General features: G+C 39.7%; 1 protein-coding gene across 4 annotated transcripts in view; it reads right to left on the bottom strand.

Moving 5' to 3' along the window:
• Positions 1–25124, bottom strand: part of cadm1a (cell adhesion molecule 1a) — a 621004-nt gene that overhangs the window by 470649 nt on the left and 125231 nt on the right. The gene's annotated exons all lie outside the window — the stretch shown is intronic.

Raw genomic sequence — 25124 nt, 5'->3', positions numbered from 1 at the left:
TGAAGGAGGGCGGGAAGGAAGGAGCATGAGTGGGTGCGAGTGTACGAGGGAGGCAGAATAAGAACAGACAAGAGGAGGCGATGAGGGAGATTGTAGCGGGGGGAAAATATTCCAATCCTTCACTTTTTCTTGACAGAAACATTGCTGACTCCAAGGGAAGTAAAAAGTATTTTTGTATTGCTCATGATGCCCACCTAGGATGCTAGCAGGGGAAAAAACAGCAATATTCAACAAAAAAATGGTTCGGAATGTGCAGAAGTGCTAGAATTTAGTAGTGGTTGAAGAAATCGAGACTACATTGCATTCCAATCACATTTTTCCAGCAACATGAGGGATTATAAATGACAGTATAACATGACTTTTACATTCTGCCAAACTGTTTCTAGTTGTGAAGTGAGTCAATTCACTGTCACCATGTAATGTTCATCTCTCGATTTTTAGCACTATAGGAAAAGATATAATAAAACCAGAAAAATTATGGCACATATTTAAAAAAATATTTACATAAAAGTCTGATCACTTGTTTCCTAAAGCACTTGAAAATATAATTGTATTAGTTACTATTCATTGAAATAATATACATACAAAAAAACTGGATTAACATGCTCAACCCAATAAAAACTATGCAACTATCTTGAACCCATCAAAATACTGTAATGGCAAACACTACAATAAAAAGGAGTAATTCAAACGTGCATGTAAATACATTATTAAAAAAATGATTCATTATTGTTATCGTATTATGTAACTAATAATTAATACCTCTACATATTCACCCCCAAAAAAATACCAATAATTTTTTATTTTTCCCCATGACGTGTATAACCAAACAAAATAATCAAATATTTATTCTATTAACTGCATGTAAATAGCAAAGCGCAACAAAAAAAGAGCAGTTCTGTAAAATGAGCCACAAAAATATGCTCAACAATTTCCCCACAAAAATACTTCATAGAACAGTAATGTCCAAACCAGTCCTCCGCTGTGGGTCCTGGTTTTTGTGCCTACTGATTGAGCACAAACCGTTTAACCCAGTGCTTCTCAATTATTTTCTGTTACACGCCCCCCCCCACCACCAGGGAAAATTAAATACCCCCCCAACTTTCTGTCGCCACAGTAAATCGGATCATTAGTCTATAAAATGATTATAAGCACACGGTTTTCTTAACATTCAAGAAAAAACTATAGATCAACTTACAATAAAGTACAACTTTATTAGCAATGTTTTTGTAACAGAAAAGACAGAGCGCATTAATTTGCCTTAATAAAAAAAATACAAAACATGTATTCAAGGCACATTTTTTGACTGCAGTGATCCCTCGTTTTTCGCGGTTAATGGGGACCAGAACCCGCCACGATAAGCACAAAACCGTGAAATAGCGCCCTGCCTCCCCCACTTTTTTTGTGTGTGTTCAATGTATTTATTCAGATTTAGCATTGGAAAGATATATACAGAAAATGGTTTTTCACCTTCAACTTATGTATACATACATTTTAATAAATGTTTTTTAAGCACTTCAAATGTAATAATTATGATAAGCTTCAAACATGTTACTGACCCACTGAATTATTTTTAAACAGGAATAAAGCAGAAAAATGCTTGGCTTTATTAAATGCTTTATTGAGTGAGTCTACTGAAATCCAAAGCTGCTCACTTACACACAATGAGTTGCCACAGCAACTATTTAACAAGTTAAACGATAATTGACGCATGCGGCGCTTTGAAGCTCGGTTCTCTGGCAACATCAAACATCAAGATCAGTCAATCATAGTTAACTTTAATAAGCAACTCCAGTGCACTCACTGCCTGACCAACAAGGAGCAGGGACAGGGAGGGAGGCAGAGGGAGCTTACGCGATCGGCTCGGGACAGCTCATCTGTTTTTTTGTTTTTGTTTTGTTTTTAATTGAAAAAAAAAGATCCGTGATGGGTTGAGGGCGCGAAGTTTGAAGCGTGAAGTAGCGAGGGATCACTGTATTCTATACGAAAAAGTAACATTTAATAACATCAATAAATGATAATAAATTCAAAATGATCAACAATACTAACTCAGAGCACAATATGCCTAACAAAAATAAATAAAACTAAAACTTGTGTTATTGGACAGCGGGACAGTTTCTATTTTTGCAGCACTTGTCATCCAGCATGACCAAAACTATGTCCAATGCTGCAGGCGGTATCAGTTCCTCTGCTATGGTATGTTTATTTATTTATTTTATTTTATTTTTTTTTTATTTTTTTTGCACTGAGCAACTTGGTATGCCACCTTGTATGATGCTAACAGTCCTCTCTAGTTCACTGATGAAGCACTTACAAAGCGGGTCGATTGTCTGCAATATCCGGCACATTTTCGCTGAAATTCAAGAAGCTGATCAATGTGATTGGGGTCCAGGGGTCGTGTTAACCGAATATTTTCCGTCGTTGACCGATTTTTTAAGTCCATCTGTCATTTTGACAGGTTGCAATTCACACCCCAGACCACAGGGTGGCGAGTGAGCATACTAATTAGCTATTGTCTCTCGATGCATGACGTCGTTGGCCTTACTCGGAAAAATGTCAAGGCAACTGAGTGTCCGAAGTTTCTTGAAAAAGCCCCAAAAACGACGATGGTGTTGATAAAAGAGGTGAAAAAAGAGGGACTGCACAAGCGGGCACGCAATTCAAGTCTATGCGCACCAGGAGGAAGGTGTGAGACTGTGTTCAGGCCACAGCAGGTGAACTGTTAATTTCATTGTTCCATATGTAGCCTACCTACTGGGGCCACAGTCAGCTGTTTTTTTTGTAAAAAGTTACATATTCATCTGCTTGATGTGTGATGGCACGGTGTGGATTCTCTGTTAAGCTTGTTCGGACAGAATATTCATTTAAAATGAATGAAAACTAAATACTATTGAATATGTTGAAGCGGTATGCAATGTTAAGAGTCTTGTTAGCTCGAAATGCTGTGTCCAGCCGCTGTAGCTCTGCTGCTCACTGTGAACTCTCTATTCAAGCCGGAACGAGCGCGGCTCTTAAGTGTCTCTGTTACGTGACTGTGTCGTAGCTGGTAACGCGCTCGGCCAAATGGACACACAAGTACGGAAAGTGAATTATGCTAAACAAAGGGTCACCACAATGTCATTATTATCATTTTTAAAATTTAAGTGACGGGTAAAAATATTTTATGACCGGATTTTTATGACCCCTGTCAGTCAAAATGACAGACAACGAAAAAGTCTAGCGCAACCTCTGTTGGGGTCTAATGTCTTTAAGTGACGTCTTCATTGATTTCGCTTCATGCTATTTTGGACACAGTACACATACAGGTTTTTACTCGTCTCCCACTGTATTACAAGTGAAGCCAAACGTTGCGTACGCTTTGTCGTATTTCCTTGTCTTAGCTTTCGGGAGACTTCATATATCCTGCTCTTTGCGGTGTGCTCTTGTTTAATGCAAAAATACTGCACACACTCTGAAAATGAGCACGCCACTGCCACCTATTTGTGTGAGAGGATGTGCAATTACACGTTGTTCTAGTTCGTCAAAAAGTATGTTCCGTGAGGTCACATCATTTTTCGTACTGGTAGACTTTACTTGAAATTTGTCCTTCCCTAACCCTCACACTGTCAGTGTCCGACTGGCATTTACAGTCCAAAGGTTTGTGCCTTGTAGGCATATATTTGATACATTTAAAAAGAAGTTGAGAGCACAATTTAAATGAAGCAGATTGGGTAAAAGATGGACGAACATCTTTATGCAAGCAGAAGGGCCCCCCGCAGGTATACAGCTGAATTTTTGGCCACCCACCCACAAACATATCACCCAAGTCAATTGGGTGTCAAATCGCTTCACAGCTCTTATTGTCTAAACAGATGGGAAGAGAGGTGATCCTTGCCATAGTTGGACAGTGATACACACTGTGAACTCCCTGAGCGGTGGACTGTACTCTCCTCAGGGTCATTTTTTTAGTGTCTACAAAGTACATTGGAAGGATTAAATGATATTTCACCTTTTAAGATGAACAAATGTCTTCTGACTATCTATCTGACCAGGGGTGTCAAAATCATCTTTGTCACGGGCCACGTCGTAGTTATGGTTCCCTTCGGAGGGTCAGTATGTCAGCCTACCCATTAGCTGCCATTGACGGCGCGAGACATCCATTTTGTCCAAATAGATTAGACAGGAATGGTACTGAAACTTGCTACCAGAATTAATCGACTAATCCACAAATAATCGTTTATCAAATGAACCGCCAACTATTTTGATAGTTGATGAATTGTTTAGGGACATTGTTGACCGTTAAAATTGTCCAAAACCTCTTTTGGAACCTTTAAATAGCTTTGTATATATTTTTCATTTCTATCTTGCATTTATTTCAATTTTTTACAGTCAACATTGTATTTCTTTAATTTAAAAAGAAAGAAAAAAAGGTTTTTGTTTTTTTGTTTTTTTTTAATGTTTATTTATTTTAACTGTTGAAAAAAAAATGTTTTCTTAAGTCCTTGACCAGACATTTTATATCAATTTTTATTTTAGCTAGAAATGTGCATGATTTAGTTTCACATAAAAGGACATATCAGGACAGATCTGGCCTCAGGCTTTGAGTATCTTAAAACTGTCAAAGAAAATTTCTAGGTCAAGACACAGCTGAAGCCAGATAAAACTCGAACCTCAAAACACTTGAAAAGCACATTGAAAAACATTTGAAATGTTTTAAATGCCAATACTTCATAGAATCGGCAACTCAAGACAAAAAAAGCTCATATCTCGAAAAACCTAAGTCGAGGTACCACTGCATTGCTTTTCCACTAGAAAATAGTAACGATAGCCGCAAGAAATGGCGAAAAGCACGCCACAATAAAAGCATCCATCAAGCCTGGACATGTTGACAAGAACAACAGAGAGAAACAATCTTGTTTTAGACCTATTCTATCCAAGAAGAGTCAAAGGGTTATGCTGCAGCAACGCGGGAACATGTCGAGTAAAATCTGTGGCATCCAAGGTTTAAGGGAACAACAACAGGCAAAGCTAAGAACGGTTGGTATTTGGTTTAACATGAAAACAATGAGAAAATCATATGAAAAAGAATTTTTCTTCACATTAGAAATATCGGGTGACCCATAAAAAGTGGAACTTTTTTACAATCCAATAAAACCAAGAGTAGTGAAAGAAAAAAAAATTTAATAACTGAAACCTTAAAACATGCCATTTAAGAAACAATGATGGCATTTGAATTTTTTCAAAATGACGTTCTTTAAATGGCGTCCTCCTGTACAAATGCATTCTTGAAATCTGCTGCTGAGATTCCCCATCTGAGCTGGGATACTGTGAATTTCATCCTGAATTCACCATGGTTACGAAAATGGCACATTGTTTACTTGCTCAAGTGATGTCTCACTGTGCTGCCACTTGCTCATATCTGCCAATACGCAAAAATGTCCGTTTTGTTTCAACATTGGTCAGCAGCAGATTTAAATAATCTATTGATGCAGGAGAACGACATTCAAAGGAAGTCATTTTGAAACAAAAATTCTATATTGTTTCTTAAATGGCATGTTTTACGGTTTCAATTACCGTATTTTCTCGACCATAAGGCACAGCAAAATACCAACATTTTTCTCCATAATGCACGGTGGGCCAAATAAAGTAGTGCGCCTATTGTGCAGACTGAGTACCAAAATGACGTAAGTGAGAGCTTCATGAGAACCTTAAAGGGAGAAGTTTGTGTGTGCTTAGGGTGACCACTTCCATAAGGTCAAAATGGGGGATATATTTTTTTTTTAAATAATACTTGCGGTGTATTTTCATCAACGATAAAGTTTTGCACAGTTTATGGATCATATTTTTGTAACTAAATAGTAAAAATATCAACTATAGGTCCAACGTGTTTTCAAATTAGAACGTTCCCCAGGACAAATCTTATTTTGAAGCCATATTAAGAAGGAACATTTGTCACAATCAAAATTCTTAAGAACAAGATTTTTTTGTTTAAAAACAATGTGAGCATTGAACTGCTCAAAAGAAGTGAACTCTTTATAAGAGGAACAACTTTACGAAGTTCAGCTATGGTTATTTTATCATCCAGAGGCGATAAGGGTTCTGGAAAAAATGTTTTCAATGTCGACACACCTGCTGTTCGCCTCATTCTTTTATGTTTCATGCTCTCCGTGTAACGTTCTACGGCTGATTTGTCCCCGCAGCTCACATCCACCTCACACCGCCAAAACGTGCAGAAACTGTGGAACGAATCTCGGCTGCTTTTGGCGAGGAAATCGTGCTCTTTCGTCCTTTCAATGTTAATAATTGTCAGTCGTTTTGGCATGTTTGCTAGCACTGCTGTAAAATGTCGGCAAGGAAATTATGTTATCAGATAGCCACATGTGAAGCTTTGTTTACATTTTATTGAACCAATCATATGCAGAGGTATGAAATAGTATCTGAACCTTTTGGAGTTTCTCACATTTCTGCATCAAATCACCATCAAATGTGATCTGATCTTTGTCAAAATCACACAGATGAAAATACAGTGTCTGATTTAACTAAAACCACCCAAACAATATAGGTTTTCATATTTTAATGAGGATAGCATGCAAACAATGACAGAAGGGGGAAAATAAATAAGTGAACCCTCTGCCTAAGGAGACTTAAAGAGCAATTGAAATAAATTTTTTTACCAAACATTTTAAGTCAGGTGTGTGCGCAATCACTGATGAGTGGTTCAAAGCTGCCCTGCCCACTATAAAAAAACACCTGGTCTGAAATGTCTTGATGAGAAGCATTATCTCATGTGTATCCTGGCTCGGTCAAAGAGCTGTCTGAAGACCTGCGATCAAGGATTGTTGATTTGTCAAAAGCTGGGAAAGGATACAAAACCATCTCTAAAAGTCTGGATGTTCATCAATCGACAGCCAGAGAAGTTGTCTACAAATGGAGAAAATTTGGCACTGTTGCTTCTCTCCCAAGGAGTGGCCGTCCACCAAAGATGACGCCTAGAGTTCAGCGCAGAATACCCAAAGTGGTAAAAAAAAGAACCCTAGAGTGTCTGTTAAAGACTTACAGAAATCACTGGCACAGTCCAATATCTCTGTGCACACATCAACTACATGTAAACTATGGGCCAAGAATGGTGTTCATGGGAGGACTCCACGGAGGAAGCCACTGCTGTCTAAAAAAACATTGTTGCTCATTAAATATTCGCACAAAGGCATCTGGACACTCCATAGAAGTTTTGGCAAAATATTTTGTGGACGGATGAAACCAAAGTTTAATTGTTTGGGAGGAACACACAATGTCATGTGTGGAGGAAAAATGGAACAGCTCACCAACATTAACACCTCATCCCCACCGTGAAGCATGGTTGAGGGAGCATCATGATATGGGGCTGTTTTGCTGCCTCAGGGTCTGGACAACTTGAAATCCTTAATGGAAGAATGACTTCAAAAGTTTATCAGGATGTTTTGTAGGAAAACCTGAGGCCGTCTGTCAGACAGTTGAAGCTAAAAAGAGTATGGATGCTGCAACAAGACAATGATCCAAAACACAGAAGTACCGTACTGGCCCGAATATAAGACAGTGTTTTTTGCATTAAAATAAGACTGAAAAATTGGGGGTCGTCTTATATTCGCAGTCTAGACGTTATACCAATTCACGACGCTAGATGGTGCCAGATATCATCGAAGCGATGTTCTGTCATGACAGATCTCAGCTACTCTCAAGTTAAACCAGTTTCCGTTATTTTATTGCAATGTTTTTCCTTATTCAGATTTGTTTCAAAACTACAGTTACAGTTAGACTTCACTTTGATGGTTAATGCAGTTATTGCAATGTTGTTGTTTTATCACAATATATTGGTTTATTTACATTTCAAAAACCAGAAGCCATTTATTTACGAATGTGATTGCACTTTAGCCTACATATTGTGTAAATATGTTCAAATGGTCAGATATTAAGATTTGAATGAGGCAAAATAACATGCTTTTTCTCTCAAATATGTTATCATCATTTGTTTCAGATGTACTGTAATTATTTTCTGTATAAAAATTTATTTGGTGTTCAAAAAGTCTGAATTTCAAACTTGAGTCTTGAAAAAAAGGGGGTCGTCTTATAATCAGGGCCGTCTTATATTCGGGCCAATACGGTAAATCAACTTCAGAATGGTTTCAGCAGAACAAAATACACGTTCTGGACTGGCCAAGTCGAAGTCCAAATTTTAAACCTATTGAGATGCTGTGGCGTGACCTAAAGACAGCAATTCATGCCAGACATCCCAGGAGTCTGACTGAACTACAGCAGTTTTGTAGAGAAGAACGGGCCAAGATTAGTCCTGATCGATGTGCTAGACTGATCTGCAGCTAGAGGAAGCATCTGGTTGAAGTTATTGCTGCCAAAGGGGGGCCCACAAAATATCAAATGTGATAGTTCACTTACCCTCCTCCCCTTCTGTCACTGTTTGCATACTGTCCTCATTAAAATATAAAAACCTATCAATGTTTGGGTGGTTTCGTTGAAGCAGACACTGTTTTTTCATCAGTGTAATTTTGACAGAGATCAGATCACATTTGATGGTGATTTTATGCAGAAAGGTTCACATACTTTTTCATACCACTACTATACCACCATTGTTTTTTTTACTGTAGTCACTCTTGGTCAATCACAGACCAGTTGTAACAACCGTGGGGCTGAGTTGCGTCACATAAACTGAACAGCGGCCCATTTTCTTTGAAAGCCGGGCAAAAAGCGTCCGTCACTGGGTTGTGCCAGACGCCGGACACATCACTGAAAATGCTGAGTGTTCATCCAAATTGGTGGCGGTCTCCCAACGTGTGATACAGGAGCTGTAACGTTCGAGTGTGTGCATTAGGCTAAACAATTGGTTTGGTGAATGAACCTCGAAAATGGCATTTACAGCGAAGACACACGCTTACGAAGCCCCGTCCAAACTCAATCACCTATGTGAAACAAAAAGAAACCACTACCTATGCTGATTTTTAAGAGGAAGACGCTGCCGAAAGAAAAGTTGAGCTGCCGTGTTTGATGGAGACCTAGCCCTGCTTTTCAATTCTGATACAGAAGATGAGGACTTTGATGGATTTCTGGATTGATAAAGGTTAATGTGAGTATTTTGTTAAATTCTTTAATCGAGTACAATTGAACTCAGTTTTGCTCCCGCTGCCTTTAAAAAAACGGGAAAAAAAATACATGCACGCATGCTAGCGTGCATGCTAGCGGATGTTTTTCATGCGCCCAATAATGTGGTGGGCCTTGTGGGTGTGTTAAATACAAAAAATATCTCCTGAAAACGTCCCAGCGCCTTTTAATTCTGTGCACCATATGGTCGCGGAAATACGGTACTATGAATAAAATATTTTTCTTATTGTTATTGGAGTGTTAATAAGTTCCCCCTTTTTTGGGGTCACCATGTATCCCATATGGGAAAAGGGTGCATAATATGAACAGATTTGAATCCTAGGAACAGATTGCTGTCGATTTTCCCCTCCATATGAAAATGTTAAGGTAATCTTAAATACGAGCTGCTTAAAAGCTCATCATGTTTTTTCATAACGTTTATTTTAATTAGAGAAGTTAATCCTTTTAGAAACCAAACGCTTAATTGGAATTCTTTCATTGTACCCAAACTTTGTCCCCACTGAACACTAATACACACGGAGAACAGGGAGCTAATCAAATTAAAGCCGACGGAAAAGATAGTGCTTTGCTGACACGACGCAGACCAAACGGTCCGCGTCCTGGCCACTGTCGACACCGCTTTGCCAGATTTCCCCAACTTTTATTGATTGGATCGTCTCCCGAAAAGTTCCCAAGGTGCCGTGAAACATCTGCTGCCTTGTGAAGAGGAGGAAAAAAATGTATATACTGGATATGTGAAGGGGCAACTCGACAGTTCCAGCAAACCCGTGTCTGATAAAACCCCAGGGCGCGGCATAAAAGTGCTGATTAATGGCTCGTCCGCATTAAAAGCACAATCGGGTTGAAGAGCACCAACTGTGCTTCTGGCTCTGGCGCCTACTTGGCTATTGGAATGCACGACGTTACTGAATAAAAAATGCAGAGGCGTAGAAAATAAAAGCTTAAATACAAAAAGACGGTCAAATGCAAATATATACATCGAATGACAGATAAGAAAGCCTATAAAACAAGCCCAGCGGGGGGTTTTACCGGAGGAAATTATTTAGGCATGAACAGTAATACCCCCCATTAAATTTTATGAACTCAATTACCTGGAGAAGGCTGACACGGCTCCAACCTCTGTAGATCTACGGGATTTCATTATCGCAACTGCTAGGAATGGACGGATGTGATGCCAGGTGTGAACTTTATTTTTCTTGTTTTTAGTGTCTTTAGTTCTTGTATATCGATGTGACAAATAAGTTTATCAGTAGTAGATAGGGGTGTGACAGTATATGTATAAGGTGATATATCGCGATACTTTGTAGCCCAAAAGGTTATCGATATGCTCCCACCAAGAATGGATACAGTGCCCTCCATAATTATTGGCACCCCTGAAAAAGATGTGTTTTTTAGCTTCTAATATTTTTATTTAAATAATATGGGACCTTAATGGGAAAAAAAGAAAAATCCAACCTTCAATACAAGTGCATTCATTCAGTGGGGAAAAAAATCCCACATAAAGAAAAAATTATTTGACATCAAATAATGTGTGTCACAATTATTAGCACCCCTGGTGTTAATACTTTCTACAACCCCCTTTTGCCAACAAAACAAGGTCTGGGGACTGAGATGGCCATGGGAGGAGCTTGATTTTGTGTCTGGTGAACCATTTCTGTGTAGCTTTGGCCATATGTTTAGGGCTATTGTCTTGCTGAAAGACCCAGTGACAACCCATCTTCAGCTTTCAGGCAGAGGACAACAGATTTTGATTTAAAATGTCCTAGTATTTCAAAGCATTCATGATGCCATGCGCCCTAACAAGGTTCCCAGGGCCTTTGGAAGCGAAACAGCCCCACAGCATCACTGACCCACCCCCATACTTCACAGTGGGTATGAGGTGCTTTTCAGCATGCGCATGATTTTTGTGGCACGCCAGACCCATTTAGAGTGTTTGTTACCAAAAAGCACAATCTTGGTCTCACACAAAAATACACACGGTCCCAGGGTTCAACTGGGACCGTGTGCTTTGGTCAGATGAGACAATAAAATTTTTTTTTAAATGTAAAAAATGATAGGTTACTACTGAAGTTGCACCGATACCGATACCAGTATCAGCAGGGGGCGCCGATCCGGCCCGAATTGGTGGTATCGGTATCGACGAGTACCGACTACCAACTACTGGCATCACTTGACCGCAAATGTACTGTCCTCCCCACGTGAGCTAACTTCCCAAATCCTGTTGCATGACATCTGTATGTCTTTGTCTCGAAATTACCAAACGAAATTGACTCCTTTGTCTTCAATTTAAAGGATGTAAACTACAACGCATATCCGCGATGTTACGCTGCTCATCTAACATGGCATTCACAAACGATTAGAATGCGTAAGCTAACAACTGCTATTATCGCGCCGATGGGATCAGTAAGGTTAAAACCGTGGGAGACTAAGCAAACTAATGGTTTCATGATGAACCATTGAGTGGCAAATTAAGAGTGCCGTACTTCAAACTCGTCCTGTTTATGAAAGTCGATTGTCATATGTGTTGTGAAGTAATGAGCAGAAGTGACTTCTGTGACCAGACAACACTCAAGCGGTGCAGCACATGTACATACATACATATATAAATATATATTATTTTATTTTATTTTTTTCCAACAGAGTGGTATCGGAATGGTATCGGCCGATACTGCACAGCCAGGTATTTGTATCGGTATCGGGCCCCAAAAAATGGTATCGGTGCAGCACTAGTTACTACTAAAATCTTCCATTAGAATAGTGTCTACGTTAGCTGACTGGCTGCCATTGACGGCGCTAGTCACTCAATTCATTTTGACTGGATTGGACGTCTAGCACTGTCAATGGCACTGAAACCAGAGCACTCACAGCCAGTCTTTGTTGGGATTTACACATCACTTCCTGTTCATTTTAGGGCATTTACAGGTTACTTCCTGCTGATTTTGAATCACTTTCTATTCATTTGGAGACTTCCTTGAGTTACTTTCTTTTCTGTTGAAGGGAATATATTTTCTTGTATTTACTGTATGACTGTTTGTATTACTCTTAAAACACTTAATATAATCAATCAGGGAAGTTTTTTTTATTAATCTAACACATTCAATACAAAATAAATAGTATTTATATCATAGTTTAAGAAAAACAAGCAGAATATATTTTCTATTATGAACAGTTGGACGTGAAATGATTAGAATTTGAAGAGCCAAGACAACAGGCAGATAAGGGCAGAACAAATACAGGATGCCCTCTGACCAGGGAAACCCAACACGTGTGTCATGCAGCTGACTGAGCAAAACTGACCCTGACGAGCAGGTGATAGGCAAGACAACTACAAGCCCATGTCCGCACCACCAAATCCCGCAATCGTCTCTTCTGGACAGTCCACAACAAATGGCGGGACATCTTGTCTTGCCACAAGGAACATCTGATACAGAGGAACCTGCGACCGAAAAGTGAACACTCAGCACTCACGGGAGTGAGGATGGCAAAATCCTTAACTCTTATTGCCCTCACAACAGTTACGCCGAAATCCTCCTGTCCAAACCACAACAGACAATAATCCGAAACAACCCCCAAACACACCCTTCTTTCAGACCACAGCCCGCCTCACCAGAACCTTTAAAAGACTGAATGTTTAACTAATCTTTCTCATTTTTCTTGGGAATCTTTTGTTGCCTTGTGATATGGTAACCCTGAATCCAGTTTGCCTCCTCGCCCGGGTCTCTCTGTGCGGTATGTTTGCTGCCGACTTCGAATAAATTGTCAACTTGTGTTTCAAAGCCTTTTTCCAGCTTTTAAAATGGAATCACTACAAGAGGTTAAGACTAAGGTGAATGCGCGGAGTTTGGCCTTTTGGCCGGGATGTCACAGTTCCGCAGGCCCGGGTTTTTGGAATTGCGCTACCCGCGATTCCGGCGGTTCGGCTGGCGTGATTTCGGCAATCTGGCTAAAAGGTCAGATTCCTTCACACTAAACCAAATATCAAACCTGTAAATACCCCAAAAGGAAAATGAAATGCTAAAAAATCAACAGGACATGATGTAAAATGCACCAAAAATTAACTCGTCTGGCATTGGCTGCCACTAATGAACAAATGTTCATTTGCTACCACACACCCAGTTCAAATGGTTTGAATCTCTACAAGTGATAAACTCATTGCAATTGACTGCAGAAGGATCGAAAAAGCGTGTTTTTCTGTTTATTAGTTGTTTTGTAGAATATCCTAGAATGATTTCCAGACCAATGTATCAAAAATTGTTGTATTGCCATATTGTAAGATCATCATTTATGTGAGCATTGTATATCAAATTGTGTCGCATCGTCATGTACCCAGAGGTTCCCACCCCTATTACTAGGCTTCTAAACCATTTGTTAATTTGTTGCCATCCCTCCTACTTCAAATGGATTGGATATCTATTGGAGCAACGGCAGCCTGCGACTTAAAGTGCCTGTGACACAAAAAAGCATGTTTATTTCATAATCCACGCAGTATCTTATGTTCCTGAATGAAATGGACTGCTTGGATGTGTGTGGAAGCGATCGCTAAATTTATTTAGTTTTTTTGAATGAAAATAAGTTGAGAAAGAGGGCGCTGTGACGTGTACAGAGGAAGGAGTCCTCTTCACTATACAGCCGTACTGTTGTATGAGAAGGACTAACGATTCAGCTGATTTTGCGGATTAATACGTTTATTTTTCGCATCACGCCAGCCAAATGGCTGCAGAGAAATCTTGATGTATGAGGGAGAGGCATGTGCGTCTTTTTGGGGTTTCAAAAGGTTCCCATTCACCGTTGGATATTGGCCAAAAGAAGCCCTACTACTGTGGGACCATGGGACTTAAAAGGAAGTGAGTAAACATCGTCTGTTGTATCATGTCAAATACTGGGATCATTTTAAAATGTAGGTGGCTGGCATTTTGTGGCTGACATGCTCCTTGTCCCCTCGGCCAACGACCGGCGGCTTGTCGCACATCCCCCCACCGGAAGAGCACTATACTCAGCTAATAGCCCTCTTCATGTGCCCGGTGTTCTGTCAAATTTTCTGACCGATCAGAAATTGCAACTTTGTGTTTGCGAAAACAGCGATTACGAAGTTAACACGACAAACTTTCTTTAAATAAAGGACTACTTATGTTTGATCATTGATAGGCATGTAAAAAGCTCTCCTTATACAGATTAGCTGCACGTTAGCTGCACAATAACTGCAGCCGCCCTGCTCCACTGAGTATGTCGCTGTTTATGACTTCGCCGCGTAGTAAAGCATTATTTTGCCATATTCGTGCTGACCATTTGGCAGCTACACGCTGCTCTGACGTCGGCCAGTTTGTTCGGCGGTCATTGTCCTGCTGCTTCCCCGGCGAGCTCTCCTGTCAGTTGTAGCAGGGGAACAAGCTGTAAATTGCTCTCCGCCGGGCGGTTTGCTGATCGGCGAAGACAATTGACATCCCAGTCGTCATGTGAAATGATCCAGGCTAGTTATGTGTGATTTTCCGCTTCGAAGACTTTGAAACATCACTCGGTTCGGGTTAGCATGTCGGCTAGCTGTCACGCCTCTTGGTTTGTTTACATTCTCCGAAACCGGTGAAGGGAAATGACAAAAGCCCAATTTAGGTGGCATAAAATATCGTTAGGGAGTCGCGACAGTAAAGGTGAAGTCGACAGTTTTGAACATTATGGAGTAATTTTGCCATGTCGTCTTGAATAAATGCATTTTTATTATTTCATATTCCATTTTGCACATGACTGTTATTTGTCATGACCATGCCATTTATTCAGCTATTGGGGAAAAATACTTGCATAAAAAGAATATCCTGTAAAAAATATTGAGTAGAGAGAATGAAACAATGACTTTTTATGGCTCTCTTCGTCACGTTTTCCTCGTTCTGAATAATTCCCCCTCAACGGGCTGACTGGTCCTTCTCAAGCCATTTATTTAGCTATTCGGGAAAAAAAACTTGGGTTAAAAGAATATCCTGTAAAAAAAATATTGGATTAGAGCAGTACTTCTCAAATAGTGGGGCGCGCCCCCCTGGGGGGGTGCAGAGCGATGCCAGGGGGGGGCGCATGTGTCCTCGGGGAACATGCTTTCTTTTTTCTTTCTTTCTTTCTTTTTTTTTTTTTTTTGCCGTACTGGAATAAAGTGTACTTGCACATCCACTCAGTGGGTGGCAGTGGCGCTCTCATTTTCAGAGTGCGTGCAGTATTTTTGAACTAAGGAAGAGCACTCATCACACAGAAAACAGATATGAAGAGCAGCGCGCCGCCGCCGTTTTCGAAAGCCGTTTTCCGACCGGACTCACTCACGCAGCGACCCACTGTCTTGTCCGGTTCTCACGCCGCCGCCCGAGAAGTGCCATTTTCGGCTTGGGATCGTCACGACGACCGCCCTCGCCTACGGTTCTACCTCGGTCGCCGAGAATGCACTTTTTTTCGTGCCGTTTGCCTTTTAGCTTTGACTTTTAATACTGTGGGTGATGAGGAAAGACTGTTTACTGTGTCTAAAAATAATTATAGCGGACCGCCAGAAGCCAAATCAATTAAGACGCCACTTAAAGACATTCGACCCCAATCTCATTGATAAGCCGCTTGATTGTTTTTCAGCGAAAACGTGCCGAATATTGCCAACAATCGTCCTGCTTTGTCAGTGTTATATCAGTAAACCAGTGAGCATTGTTAGCATGCTCATTGCAAAGTGACTCCACACCATTGCAGAGGAGGTAATACTGAGTGTGAGCAGCAAAAATAAAAACTGTCCTTCTGTCCAAGGACACTCTTTTTTTCCTTTATTCATTTTTGTTTTTTCGGTCAAATTTTTTGGCATATTGTCCTCATGAGTGAATGTTTCTAATCAATTTGAATTTGTTATTATTTACTGATTTTATTACATTTTATTTTTCTGTATCAAATGGTCAAAAATGTACCTTGAGTGTATTTTTACAGTTTGAATGTGACTTTTTTTTTTAATTCAGGCAAATTGATGCACGTCAAGTCTTCTCTGTTACAAACAAAACAATGTTAATAAAGTTATACTTTATTATAAGTTGATCTATGTTATTTTTTTCTTTATTAGAAAAAAAGGACACAATGTTAGGCAGATGCGTATTTATAATAGTAATTTTACAGACAAATAATACTATTTACAGTGGCGGCAGAGAGTTTGGGGGGGGGCGCGAAAAATTTACGTCTTGCTTGGGGGGGGGCGTAACAGAAAATAATTGAGAAGCACTGGATTAGAGAGACTGAAACAATGACATTTTGCGGCTCTCTTCGTCGCGTTTTCCTTGTTGTGAATAATTCCCCCTCAGTGGGCTGCATACTAAATCAGATGAAATCGTGACTCCGCTGACCTCATCCACTTTTGGGGGACGCTAGAGCCCTATAATGGTAGGCGTGGCTAACCGGCAGATTAAAAGACTAATTTCTCCTCATCTGCGCTTTGCTATATTGTTGTATATAGTCAAATTGTCTCAAAATATGATTCTAATTCACATAATAATCCTATTTAAGAGTTTTTTCTCCTGTCGTACTCACTTTTAAAAGTCGAGCAAAGTTGAACAGCCGTCACTCAATGCAATGAGGTCAAAATCGGCGGTAGATATCCCGCTCCTGTCTGTTAACGTATGGTCAGCTGAAGGCGGACATGAATTCCACCGAGACTCGAATCGCCCTTGACCGTAAGAAGAAAATGCTTTGAATTCACATTGAAGCAAAGAGGCCATTCGGCATCAAAACACATCACCCTTTTTTTTCCCCAAGCAACTGCTGTTGAGGAAGCCTCGATGAAACGAACACGGCCTGCCTGAGGCGTAGATCGAGGGCTGAGGAAAAATCCCAATCTGAGAGGCAGAAAGCGGAGCCCTCCCCCAGGGAGAATCCACCCGGGGCTTCGGCAAAGGCGGGGTCAAGAAAAGGTCCAGATATTGAACAGAAAGTGCCGGCGATGATAAAGTACTCTGCAAAATGGGGGAAGCATTTTTCCACGCGAGCCATCCGCGGGGAGTAAATGAAAACATGCTTAATTCATCGAGGCCATCAGCAGTGATGCGAGGTGGGAAACCAAAACAGCAGTATGCAGTCAAGGATAAGTCCCACAAAAATAATCGTCACTGCTCTGTAGGGATAAGTATTTGTCTACGTTTGACCAATTAATACCGTAAATTAAAAAATTAAAAAATAGATATCTATTGAACAGAGTCTAATCACGCCCAGAGGAGTTGTGCCATCTTGCAGAGGCCAACAATTTACTTCGAGACACAACGAATCAACAAATCAATTCCACACCACAAATCGATTGTTATCTAATCAGGAGTGACAAGAATCTTTGGCTTGATTTACACTGCAGGTCTAAGGTACCAAATGCCCGGAATATTGTCTTATTCGATGTCTATATATGTTTTCATGTACATTGCAAGCAGAGGTGGGTAGTAACACGTCACATTTACTCCATTACATTATTTGAATAACCTTTGGACTAGAGCTGTTCCGACTAGTCAACATAGTCGACGTCATCGATGACGTAAATCCGTCGACGAGCAAAACATCCCGTCAACGGTTAATGAAGGGTTAAAAAAATATATGCGTGGAAAGTTCAGAATGTCGGACGCTCTGTATGCAAGCGGGGAAAGCGGCACAAAGCCAAAAAAGCGCACCAGAGTGTCCAAAACATTGGCTTATTTCAAAGAAACAAAGGGTACACTCTTTTGTCCTGTCTCTTCAATGCCAAGCTTGGCTGCACGTCGGCCGTGAATAAGCACCTAAAGCGCCGTCACACAGTTTGTAAGTCCATCTAACTAACTAACGGCATGTTTTAATGAAGTTGCTCAGCCTGTCACGATATTCAATGAGTCCATTTATCGCACGGCAAATAAAAATGAGGGCGGTAATTTTCACGGCTGCCTTTTATCGCTGCGCCCGTGCGTGCATACATTGGTGCGTGCGTGCTGATGGCATATGAGACTCCAGTTCCTTTCTCTTATCAACACGCTGTAGAATTAAAGTTCAGACATACAAAATAAAAAAACACATCTATATTAAACACTGTAACGTTAGCACTGCTACACTGAGGTGAATGGGGGGAAAAAAACTTACTTTAGCCTGCTATAAAACATTGGCCGTCGTCTCATGAAAGCAAAATTGCAGTTAAAAGGTGACACTTCAAACATGAAAAATCGCTGGTAAACAGCATTTGCAGACGAAAAAAATGACCAAAAAAATCTATTAATGACACTACATGCAATGACAAAAAGTGTTTTTTTTGCGGAGTGTAAAGCTAAAGTTAGCGGTTTAGCGAACGTACTTCCGGCGAACATTTCAAAATAAAAGCATGTCATGTTCGTCATATAAATAACGATTTCTGGAGTTAATCCCATATACTTCAGAATTCAGATTCTACACTAACAATACCTTTAAAATGACACCCTTTATGAAAAATCTGAGTGGCAATGAATAATTATTATAATTATTGTAATACTATTATATAAAGTATAATATTAATGCTAGGTGTTTTTTTAAGAATTGTCTTGAATCATGTTGGAAAGGCGAAGTCAGTGTTCTGAATCTGTTTACATTCTATTCTTTTGCACTAGTTAATTCTATCTGCATTTGAACTCGTTTATTTTTTTATGTATTATTGTTATTTACGTGTTTATTTGTACTTAAATAAATAATTTAAGTGTTCCAATATGTTTTTGTGAATTGATAAGTGTCAACAAAAATTTAATTGCTAAATTAGTAAAAGAAAAATTAAAAATTTAGTTATTAGGTTAGTCGACTAATCGTAAAAATAGTCGGCTGACTAATCGGGAGAAAATTAGTCGTTTGGGACAGCCCTACTTTGGACAAAAATGTACTTCTAAAAGTAGTAGTTTACCACGCCATACTTTATACTTTTACTTGAGTAGATTTTTGAAGAAACTCTACTCTTACTTTCGCTCCTTTGAGCTGTCTCTACATTTTTGCCTATCTTGACTTGACTTTTCTGTACTCTACCCACCTCTGATTGCAAATGACAACTGATGGCTTCCCAAATTGAAAGCAAAAAAACTTATCAACAGGAGATTTTGGTTACGGAGACATACTGTTTATAAAGGTTTAGAAAAAAGAAATACATGAGATGTGATCAAAAGTGACTAAAATTACTGTTGCTGTAGTGTAGTCCATGTTGAGTTGCTTTTAGTGTTTTGTCAAGTTGGTATGCGGTGGAGAGAGGAAAACTAAGAGACATAAATGTGCTTAAATGTACCAGACTGTCTTGCATTACAAATTTCCACCAGCCTGATTTTCCAGCAGTCCTTTAATTTAACAGCCAACCGTCTGCAAATACCAGCTGACCTCCAAAAGAGATAAACACTTATTAAAACATAGGTTGAACGCCCTCATAAATTTTATGTCTGGGAAGAAACACAGAAAGTAAAAATCTGTCTTTTTACAGCTTAACGGTTTTCAGCATTGGTGACTGTTGCCTGAGCTCCCCTGTGACCAACAGAATAATGGGATGGGCCTTTAATCTCCTGTTTAGTTCCCCGGATAGTGTTGTCTTAATAAGTAGTTTGTCTGCATTTGAATGTAATACCATGACTAATAAGACTTAAACCCCCTTCCTTCTTTTAAAATGCCAGCTCGGGGTGTCATGGTTCCAATCCCAGCATGATGCTGGCCTGTTTCTTGCTTGCAAACAACAAAAAAGTCCAGCTGGTCCTAACCACTATGACCAATTGGTCTCATGTCAGTTAAATTGACCCGTCAACATTGAGATTAAACAGCAGGGCACTGGGGAATCTCTCAACAAGGAGTGCATTACTGACACTAAATATGCACTTAAATCAGTCAAAGGGATGATAAACCTTATCTAGTATCACTGGGGCAACACAACATGCTTGATTGATGAAATGTCGGTTGTCAGTTTTGGAATTGTAGTTTTCCAGACAAAACAATTTTAAATATCAACACTAATTTAGAATGTTAAATTCATTTTGAAAGGAAGTACAAAGTGACTGGCTTTTGATATCGCAAAACATTTTCAGTTTCTATGGGAATTAAACCTTTAGAGGGCACGCAAGTAGTTCATTGGCTTCCATTGATTAGAGATTTTAATTTCTTAAAATGTACTTATGTTAGTTATGTCTTTAAAATTTTAATGTCAACCATTTGTCTGAGAAGTCCTTAAGGATTTTAGATGATATAGGGCTATAAAATTTGATTGGAATCATATCAGGGCCGACCTTAAATTCTCTCTGAAAGCCATGCACGACTTTCCTAATGCACCTAAAACTGAATTAACCTCCATGTACTGTTTGTCTCTAAAAGGACTGAGTAATCCTCTTGCTGTGCATAAGAGCATCAATGCAAACAACCACTTCTGTTGATGCCAGCAATGTAGATCAGCCTCCATTGCCAGCAATTACAACCTGGGCCATTTAGCTCAATCTGCACAGATCAATTATTGTGAATTCATCCCCTGGAGGTTTTCATACTAAATAATAAATTTTAAAAAAAAACATTCCTGTTGAACCTTGACGCCTTGGGGAAACATAGAGACCATTATTGCACCTCGGAGTGCAGACGCAGTGACAGGTAAACGTTGTCTCTGAAGAAGAGGTCCCATGATGACAACATTCGCCGCGGGAATGACTATTATCCCTGATTCATCATTCTCAAATACCGCCGTGCTTAGCGAATTTCTCGCCTGCAGCTTATCAGCGCCAGACATTCTCTCTCTCTTTCTCCCACTGTCCTTTCTCAGCAAATCCCACAAGCCAAATGTTTGAGTGCAGAAATCCAAAGGAAGTGATCGCACTTCCGATGAACAGGAGTCCGACGGAGAGCTGATGCTTATTATGCTAAACACAGAGGGCCGCGGAGAGTGTACAATGAGCAAACACGCGCAACAAAACACATTTCAGTATTTCATACAAAATTACCAGTTGGACACTTTCAATTAAAAGGAATGCTTTGATGCAATAAAAAGGCAAGATATTGCTTTCAGTGCCGGTCTGCTGCTACCTTGCTATGATTGCATCACAGCACCTGCTAAAGGAGGAGAAAATCTGGTAGCAACATCCATCTGAGGAACCAGTGGAGGTGTGTGTGCAATAATAACACATTTACATGGTTTTCAACAAAATAAAGCGTAAATTTCCAGAATATGTCTGGCTAGAGTAACCTCTATTCCAGAGCCAACTACAATATGTGGACTCTTTCAAGGCTGACATCCAGCTACAGCTGATATCGACCCCCTAGCAGCAGACAGAGTTCAGTTCACTTATGGTCTGAAGCCTAGATCAGAAACACCTGCATGGAAATGCTTAAGTGGACAAAAAGTGCTTTCACAGTCCTTTTGACATATGTCTGTCCTGCTAATTGTGTTAAGCTATGACCAAACCCTTTATACAGTGGTATGAAAGAGTATCTGAACCTTTTGGAATTTTTTCACATTTCTGAATAAAATCATCAAATATGATCGGATCTTTGTCAAAATCACACAGGTGAAAAAACAGTGCCTGCTTTAACTAAAACCACCCAAACATTTATAGGTTTTCATAATTTAATGAGGACAGCAAGCAAACAATGACTGAAGGGGGAAAACAAGTAATTGGACCCTCTGCCTAGGGAGACTTAAAGACCAATTGAACCCAAATGTTACCAAACAATTTAAGTCAGGTGTCTGCCCAATCACCGATGAATGGTTTAAAGCTGCCCTGCCCACTATAAAACACACACCTGGTAGGAAATGTCTTGATGAGAAGCATTGTCTGATGTGCATCATGGCTCAGTCAAACAAGCTGTCTGAAGACCTGCGATCAAGGATTGTTGATTTGTATAAAGCTGGGAAAGGGTACAAAGCCATCTCTAAAAGTCCGGATGTTCATCAATCCACAGTCAGAGAAGTTGTCTACAAATGGAGAGAGTTTTGCACTGTTGCTTCTCTCCCAAGCAGTGGCAGTCCACCAAAGATGACGCCAAGAGTTAAGCGCAGAATACTCAGAAAGGTGAAAAAGAACTCTAGCGTGTCTGCTAAAGACTTACAGAAATCACAGTCCAATATCTCTGTTCACACATCAACTATATGTAAAACTATGGCCAAGAATGGTGTCCGTGGGAAGACTCCACAGAGGAAGCCATTGCTGTCTAAAAAAAAAAAAAAAAAAACATTGTCGCTCGTTTAATGTTCGCAAAAAGGCACTTGGACGCTCCACAGAAGTTTTGGCAAAATATTTTGTGGACTGATGAAACCGAAGTAGCATTGTTTGGGAGAAACACACAACGTCATGTGTAGAGGAAAGATGGAACAGCTCACCAACATCAACACCTCTTCCACACCGTGAAGCATGGTGGAGGGAGCATCATGATTTGGGGCTGTTTTGCTACCGCAGGACCTGGACAACTTGCAAGCATTCATGGAAGAATGAATTCAAAAGTTTATCAGGATGATTTGCAGGAAAACCTGATGCCGTCTGTCAGACAGTTCAAGCTAAAAAGAGGATGGATGATGCAACAAGACAATGACAGTGGTGCCCCCAGCGGGTGGCCATGGCCACCCCTATAAATTTGTTGGCCACCCCACTGGCCACCCCGCTTGCCAGTAAATCATATATTGTTGTAGCATCAGTTATGCATTTCATCCCAAATGCAAATCTGCCAGCACCTGCTTTTCCCCAGTAATTATTTTGTTTTGCTAAATGTACATCTTATGCCTAATCTATACATAACACAATAAAACAGAATTGTTGTGGAACTCAAAATGTTGACTGGACAGTTATGGACTATGCACATTAAATCATTAGTAACATAAAATATTACACAATACACCAAAGTATATCAGTAGCCGTGTCCTTAAGTCTTTCTGATAGTTTTCCCCTGACCTTTTTACTGCAATAATATAATTAAAACCTGAAATTATGGCTGTTAGTTTTGGTGTGCCACCCCAAGATTTTAAGTGGCCCCAACTGGCCAAAATTTCTGGAGGGTCCAAAACACAGAAGTAAATCAACTTCAGAATGGTTTCAGAAGAGCAAAATACACGATCTTGAGTGCCCAATCAAAGTCCAGACTTGAACCCCATTGAGATGCTGTGGCATGACCTAAAGACAACAATTCATGCCACACATCCCAGGAATCTGACTGAACTACAGCAGTTTTGTAGAGCAGAGTGGGCCAAGATTAGTCCTGATCGATATGCCAGACCGATCTGCAGCTACAGGAAGCAACTGGTTGAAGTTATTGCTGCCAAAGGGGGCCCACAAAATATTAAATGTGATGGTTCACTTACTAATTTTTCCCCCTTCTGTCATTGTTTGCATGCCATCCTCATTAATATATGAAAACCGATAAATGTTATGTTATACTTATAGCAGACACCGTATTTTCATCTGTGTGATTTCAACAAAGATCAGATCACATTTGATGGTGATTATATGCAGAAATGTGAGAAATTCCAAAAGGTTCAGATACTTTTTCATACCACTGTATAAAGACCTGGCATCCACATTACATCACATTTTGGAAGATTGAGGCCACAATAGTAACATGTGGTATAGAAGGATTGCGACATCATTGTTCGCATTTCTTGCGATGCATCATCATAACGTGTAGTGGCGCAACTATGCGTTGAGCAGCGAATGTGCCGCAGTGAGCGCAGTCACAAGGAAGCCAATTGTATTGTTTGTTGATGAGACGTTGGTTACTTAGCACGGAGCGCTAAGCTAGTTAGCGAATACGCTAATCAGTGTCTTAAAAGTGTCCGTTTGTCTTGTGTTTTGGAGAAGCATATTAGCCGTTGAGTTATTGTTAGATAGTAAAGTTGTCTGATTTCTTTATATAAAGAAATCACACACATAAACTCATTCATATAACATCTCTTAAGAGTCCTTTTCAACACAAACTCCCATTCAAACTAAATTATCACACGAGAGTGGGCTTTAGAAATTGGATCTGGACTGTTTGATCAAGAAAACTGATGAAACAAACTGATTTATACAGTCTGCCTCCTCCTTATTCTATTTTGTTGTTTAGTTTTTGGAAAATGAATGAATCATTGACACAATTCATATTAGCGCTTTGCCCACAAGAAATAAAATGTCAATCTGCAGCACTTTTATAATTTGAAAGAACAGAATTCTTGTCTGATTTGTGTACAGAGAAATTCTTTTTATGATTTATACTCAGAACCTTTATTAAAAACGTTAACAAGTTTTATGTGAACAGTACAGTTGTAATCGAAAAAAGTGACATTTATCCGATTAATTGTTTAATAATCGTCCGATTAATCGCTTACACTAATAACAAAATAATCGTTAGTCACAGCCCTATCACTAACATACTACAAAAGCAGCAAAGATGCCACCCCAAAAAATAAATAAATAAATAAGGGGGGGGGCATTTTTCATTTCGCATACCCTAAACAAGAACGGGTAGTTGCGCCCCTGAGAACTAATGCATTTTGCATGTAGTTGGATTGTTTTGCACATTTGGAGGAGGATTTAGCAAGGCAGATCATTCTCTTGCTGTGGGGGCCTGGTAAAAAGCTTTCTCCATTTCCCACAAAATAACACCGGAAAACGAAAGAAATAGCTGTCGGTGATCATGAGATTAAAAACCCGGTGTTCTGTCAGATTATCATACCTGGATGATGATATAACATATTTTCCACGCATTAAGCGTTGCTCAAAACACTTTAGAATGCTTATACTTGTTAATTTATACAGTAGATGTAGAGTAACTGTGGACTAACCACGTTTGGCATACACTAGGGTGACCATATTTTGATTTAAAAAATAGAGGATACTCGGGCAGGCTTGAGATACTGAAATTTTACTTGAATTTCACTTAAAGATGCCTTATCACGTTAATATATTTTTAAAGTTAGCCTCCTTCGTCTGGATGGAAAAATGTATTGGCGAAATCTTGAACAGATTAATAGCAATCTTTTCAATTCTTAATATACAAATAAATAATGTCCTAAATAAGACCCCTTCTGTAGAAAATCCAGTTTTAACAAAAAGCTA

The sequence above is a fragment of the Corythoichthys intestinalis genome, chromosome 18 (genome assembly GCF_030265065.1).
Source record: "Corythoichthys intestinalis isolate RoL2023-P3 chromosome 18, ASM3026506v1, whole genome shotgun sequence".
Taxonomy (NCBI): domain Eukaryota; kingdom Metazoa; phylum Chordata; class Actinopteri; order Syngnathiformes; family Syngnathidae; genus Corythoichthys; species Corythoichthys intestinalis.
This window is presented reverse-complemented; position numbering and strand designations above follow the sequence as displayed.